This window comes from Corylus avellana, chromosome 7 (genome assembly GCF_965113065.1).
Source record: "Corylus avellana chromosome 7, dhCorAvel1.hap1.2, whole genome shotgun sequence".
Taxonomy (NCBI): domain Eukaryota; kingdom Viridiplantae; phylum Streptophyta; class Magnoliopsida; order Fagales; family Betulaceae; genus Corylus; species Corylus avellana.
The window spans coordinates 7,204,425-7,211,371 of NC_142496.1; the positions used below are offsets into that span (position 1 = coordinate 7,204,425).

The following is a 6,947-nucleotide window of genomic DNA, read 5'->3' on the forward strand; positions in this document are numbered from 1 at the left end:
TTCTTTTCCTTCTTAGAGATTGTTAAACTTCAAACCCAAAACATTAACAATGTAGGAAGAGAAGAGAGAAATTGATCATTCTTGAACAAAGTGTGTAGTATGCAAGACAAGCACTAAGAAAAATACACATCTAAAACTTTGTTTATTATCCCCATTCATAAAGGTCATTCATTTATGACACGACCTGCAAACCCGACACAAACTCAACATGAATTTAGCGAGTTATAATTAAAAAGTCTGACTCGTTTAATTAAATGTGTAAAATTAGGGTTGATCCGTATAGTCTTATACGCATACCTTGACACAACCCGAACTCGAAACACAAGAAGTTGCCACCCCTAACTATTCATGGCCAGGGTAATTAATAGTACTGCAAATTGGGGAGGATATATGAAAAATAAAATTTATGACATTACCTGTAAATTAACATTCTAGAGCCATGTTGTATTATTTGATTAGTTTGATGTAACATATGGTTAATTAATTGGATGACATATTGACAGAGAGACATTTAAAAGTAGATAAAAAAATTAAAGATTTAATTGTCAAAATTGAAATCGCACGAAAACCCTAATAACTTAATTTGAAAAACAAAAGGGGAAGCTAGTAAGATTTGCTATAGTCATGTTGAGGCCTTAGTCTTTGTGGCTATGGTTTTATTTTCTAGCAAATCATCAAAACTGAAAAAGAGAATAAAAACAGGTTATTGGCTAGGATAGCTTTTAAGTTGTGGGGGCTCTTTGGAGTGGGAGTGTGGAAATATATGAGGAGATGATATTTTTTTCTCTAGATTTGTTAGATTGGAGGTGGAAGATGGGTCCAAGGTGAGGTTTTGGCATGACTTCTAGTGTGGGGAGCAACCCTTGGAGATTTCCTATCCGGATTTGTTTAGTATTGCACATTGTAAGGATGCGTGGGTGGTGGATTTTATACAATTCCGAAAAAGAAATGTACATTGGAACATATACTTTTCCATAACATATGGAACTCAAATACTCTTTCTTTGAGCTGGTGTATTCTAATAGAGTGAGCAAGGAGGAGAGGATGGAATTTGTTGGATCACCACCAAAAGGTGAAAGTTTGAATTGAAGTCATTCTATCATGTGTTATCCATTCTTGTAAGTTCTCATTTTCCTTGGAAGAGTATTTGAGTATGTTGAGGGTCCCTTAAAAGTGACATTCTTTGTGTGGAGAATGTCACTTCTTTTTAAATTTTTTTTAAAATTTTTTAATTTTTATACTTATCAAAAAAAAAAGAAGTGACATTCTTTATGTGGACGGCGGCATTTAGGGAAAATCTCGACTTTGGATAATTTGAGAAAGAGGAACACCATGGTGGTGGATTGGTGTTGTATGTGCAAGAAGAGTGAGGGATCTATTGATCATATTATTTCTCCATTTTTGAAATAGAAAGAGAAATATAGAGTTTGCTTTTCCTTTTGTTTGGCATTGTTTGGGTCTTGCCTGAAAGCGTGAGAGAATTGTTGGTGAGTTGGAGGGGACAAATGGAAAGTCGTAATGTTTTGGAAGTTTGGAGGTTGGCTCATTTATGTTTAATGTTGTATTTGGAGAGAGCGGAATGTAAAGAGTTTTGAAGATCAAGAGACTTAGGTGTTAGAGCTGAAAAATACTATGTTCAAATCACTTTACACATGGATGACGGCGTTAAATAGTCTGCCATTTTCTACTTATCTTGATTTTTTGGAGTTTTGTTCTTCTTTTTTACTATAGTAGGGGGTTTATCTTGTATACTTTTTGTGTACTAGGATTGTAGCCTTTACGCTTTTAATAAGATTGAATTACGTATAAAAAAAGCAACTTGGTAGACCCAAAGTGCCACGTGGTACCAACATAACTGAAAAAATTAAGCAACAAAATTTGACAACTAAATTTAATTATTTAGTAACTAATGTGGTAGTCCATATAAGAGTGCCATGTGGACTACCACATCAGTTTGTGAGGAACTTGTAATAAGAGCTATATTACCCTTTGCAGCACTTTTAGGGTAGAAAATATAGAGGGTCTTAATCTCAACAAGTGTTGGCTTCAGATTGTTGGTAGTGGTAGAAGGAAAAATGTACGTATAGAAGTAAATGTTTGATTAGTGGTTTTTACATGTTTTTATGTGTATGTTAATATATGCACGGGTACCCGGGTGTACACACGGTCATGTATAGCCATGTCATTAATTGTTTACCTGTATAAATGTGGGGTTTGTAGAGATATGTGTTGATTGGAGTAAAGCATAAACTAACTTGTTTGTGGGATAGCTGATAGTGCGATCGATCGCACTCACTACAAGTAAAACCTCTCTGGTGGTGCGATCAATCGCACTACGTGCTGAAGCCCATGATAGTGCGATCGATCGCACCACCTACAAGTAAAACCTCTCTGGTGGTGCGATCGATCGCACTACGTGCTGAAGCCCATAGTGCGATCGATCGCACCACCTACAAGTAAAACCTCTCTGGTGGTGCGATCGATCGCACTACGTGCCATAGCCCATAGTGCGATCGATCGCACCACCTACAAGTAAAACCTCTCTGGTTGTGCGATCGATCGCACACGTGATCGTCTGAAAACTTGTATTCCCACTGCATCTCTCCCTTCTTCTCTTGTGGTTGCATTAAACCTCTCTTCTTCTCTTGCTTCTTCTCTTATTATTACTTGTTTATTAGTATTAAGTCTTATTCTTATATTAGGATTATGTTATTAATTTTCTAGTTCACATCAACTTATGTTATCAAAGTTGGTATAGTACATGATTGTATTGTCTTTTCCATTTAAGTTCAATAAGAAAGCAGCACAGTAAACTTGAAGCAAGACAACATTCTATAATAAATATCAAAGCTAACATCAATGGTAAAAAATGTAAAACTGTCATTGAGCTAAACAAGTAAATAAATTACAAATAGAAATTTGTTCTAAACTACTAACCCACTTCTAGAATATTTTGTTAGGTAACATGGCATTGAGCTAGCATCAATATTTGAGAACAGACCTCCCATTTAATTCTATTAATTCTTAAGAATCTGATCTTCTAATTCCCTTGTGTGCGTACATGTACGTAACGAATAACCTCATCAATATGGATAGGAGTTGGACGCGGGAAAGTACTCGATGTTCAGAGCGATTTCAAAAGGTGTGGAAGAATTCATGGGAATGGCAATTAAATCAGTTGATTCACGTGATATGACAAAGTGTCCATGCCGTGATTGTGCAAATCGATATTATTCTCATATTAGCGAGGTGAAGGGTCACTTGTATATGAATGGATTTATTCCGGCATACACTCGATGGATATTTCACGGGGAAGAAGATCATTTTAGGGTAAACACTTCTACAGACATGCACACACATACAACTGAAATGATGGAGGAGGTTGATGCAGTTGAAGAATTGTTAGACGATGTATGTATGGGGACATTTGTTGATGCTAACATCGGAGAATCCTCTACTTCACAGGGCCCCACAACTGATGATCACGAACAAACAAGCTCCTTCTACCGATTTTGGGAAGATGGTTTACGAGAACTTTATCCAGGCTGCAAGAAATTTACACAAATTGCTTTTGTACTGAAGATGCTTCATATAAAGGCGTTCTGCAACATGAGTAACAAGGCGTTTGATATGATGATTGACTTGATAAAGATGGCCCTCCCAGATGGAGAGACATTGCCACGCTCGTATAGAGAAGCAATACAGTTTAGGCGACACGTGTGATTCGGTTACGATAAGATACACGCATGCAAGAATGGTTGTGTGCTTTTTTGGAAAGAACATGCAGACAAAGTGGTATGCCCAAAGTGCAACAATTCAAGATGGATTGATGGCAAAGGCAAAAAAAGTAATATTCCTCAAAAGGTCTTACGGTATTTCCCAATAAAATTAAGGTTACAACGGTTGTTTATGACAAAAGAAATGGCCAAGGAAATGTGGTGGCACAAAGAAGGTCGAGAAGATGATGGCAATACTCTCAGACACCCTGCCGATTCTATTGTATGGAAAGAGTTTGATGAAAGACATGAGTGGTTTGCAAGTGATTCCCGCAATGTGCGGCTTGGTTTAGCAAGTGATGGTTTGAACCCATATGGTAATATGAGTACAACATATAGCATATGGGCAGTAATGTTAACGGTGTACAATCTCCCTCCGTGGATGTGTATGAAGAGTCCAAATTTGATGTTGTCCCTTATTATCCCTAGGCCTTCAGATCCCGGAAAGAATCTTGATGTATATTTGCGCCCATTGGTTGATGACTTGAAAGATTTATGGAATGAAGGCATACGCGTGTACGATGCATCAAAGAAAGAGACATTTCAATTGCATGCGACATTACTATGGACTATAAATGATTTTCCCGCATATGGAAAATTATTTGGGTGGTCTACAAATGGAAATCTTGCATGTCCAGTATGTAATAAGGATACATCGTTCAGGTATTTGAAGTATGGGCATAAGGTGTGCTTCATGTGTCATCGTCGGTGGCTTCCTCAAGAGCATCTATGGCGCAAAAGAGGAGATTTGTTCGATGGTACAGAGGAGCATAGATTGGAACCTGAAGAATTGTCTGCAAGTCAATTGTTGAAACAGCTAAGGGATGCTGAGGGTTTACAATTTCGAAAAACAAGCGGGAGAAAGAGAAAGTACACAGATGTTGTGTTGAATTGGAAGAAGAGAAGTATTTTCTTTGAGTTGCCCTACTGGTCAAGTTTGAAAGTATGTCACAATTTAGATGTTATGCATATTGAGAAGAACATATGTGAAAGTATCTTAGGTACGTTGATGAATATTGATGGGAAGACCAAGGACACAGTCAAGGCATGAAGAGATTTACAGTTGATGGGTATACGTAAATAATTGCATGTGCAGCCAAATGGTGAAACTTATAAGATACCACTTGCGAAGTACACATTGACAAGAGATGAGAAGAAGAGTTGATGTGAATGGTTGTCAGGTGTTAAATTTCCTGATGGGTATGCATCTAACATTGGTCGATGTGTGAACAAGCTTCCTGGTAAAATTTCTGGTATGAAAAGCCACGATTGTCATGTCTTCTTACAGCGCTTGCTTCCTGTTGCAATTAAAAATTTCTCTACGTCGAAAATACGAACAACATTAACCGAGTTGAGTACCTTTTTTACGCAGTTATGTGCACGGACGTTGAAAGTTGATATCTTGAAACAAATGAAAGTCGACATTGTAATAATTTTATGCAAAACGGAAAAAATATTTCCGCCAGCTTTTTTTGATGTTATGATCCATCTAGCACTTCATTTACCTCGGAAGGCCGAGCTTGCCGGTCCTGTACAAAACCGTTGGATGTATCCGTTCGAAAAAGAACTTGGAAGATATAAGAAGTGGACGCGTAACAAAGTGCGTCCAGAGGGGTCTATTGCCGAGTGTTACCTAGCTGAGGAGAGCTTGACCTTCTGTTCCAGGTATCTTCGGGGGATTGAGACAAGATGGAACCGTGAACGGAGAAATGTTGACGTTGAGGAAGTAGAAATGAGCCAGCGCTTGGATGTGTTCTCCCAACGAGTTCGGCCATTAGGAGCAGCTAAATTAGTAACACTGGATGCTAATGATTTTGGTAGGGCACGATGGTATGTGCTTATCAACTGTAACGAAACATCCTCATATTTGGAGTAAGTTTAGTAATGGTCTTTGTGTTTTACCTGTTACGACATGGTATAATTTTAGCGTTGATGATCATTTACGAATACGTTTATTTTTTATACAGTGAACATTATAATATGATCAAAAGAGAAGGTGGCCGTGACATTGATAAAAAGCATGAGGCTAACTTTGAACGTTGGTTCCATAAACGTTTATACAATAGTGGGTGTACTGCAGACAATGGCTCAAAACAATTATATGATCTTGCATGCGGGCCTGATCGTCATGTTAGATCGTATAGAGGTTGCATTGTGAATGGGGTTAGGTACCACACGAAAGAATGTGCAGAAACTCGTACTACCCAGAACAGTGGTGTTTCTGTTTCAGGTGAGGACGAAACCTCAATAACTGAGTATTATGGTGAGTTAAAAAATATTCTAGAGTTACGTTACCCTGGCCAAAATCTCGTGTACTTGTTTGAGTGCGATTGGTGGGACACTGGGAGTGCAACAGGAGTACAAATGGACCAAGGCTTCACGATTGTGAATACTTCTCGTACATGGTGTGAATCTGACCCGTTCATCTTAGCATGTCAAGCTTCGCAAGTGTTTTACTTGGATGATCCCAAATTGGGTGGTAATTGGAAAGTGGTGCAGAAGTAGATCAATATAGACATCTATGATATTCCAACAGTACAAAAGGGAGATAATACAGAAGATGACGAAAGACTCAGTGATGACGTATACCAGGAAGGTGAATGTATTGAGGGTAATATGGTCTTTGTTGATGAAGCAAATGTTGAAGCCTCCACTCAATTACGTAGAGATGATGCGACAATAGCAATTGATGAATTATATATTCAACTTGATGCAAGCATATTTGCCAACAATAACTTGCCGAACGAGGACTATGATACAAACTTTGATGAGGAAGAGGAGTTATGTAGCGACAACGATATAGACTCTGAACACGAACAATCATCTTCAAGTAACAGTGATACAGATTCTGAATATAAATCTGATGATGATATGTGTTGAACATAAGCTCACATTTGGTGTAAGTACAAAGTGTATTAGCATATTTAATGAAGTTGATGCTCTCTCTCTCTATATATATACATGTATTGTGGTGTTTGTTTTTTTTTTTACTAGCATAATTATTGTATGTTTCTCAAAAATATTGAACATACTATATGGTTATAATTTGACTAATATAATTTTTTTGTTTTTGAGTTGTTTGCAGATTGATCATAACAATGACAACAACAGGACGTAAACGTGTTCCAGCAGCACGAGGCTGTGGCCAAGGTCAAGGTCGGGGCCTTATTG

At 37.8% G+C, this 6,947-nt stretch overlaps 1 pseudogene; it reads left to right on the top strand.

The window, feature by feature from the left end:
* Window positions 1–3,088: 3,088 nt before the first annotated feature.
* Window positions 3,089–5,709, top strand: LOC148584399 (uncharacterized; annotated as a pseudogene).
* Window positions 5,710–6,947: the final 1,238 nt, after the last annotated feature.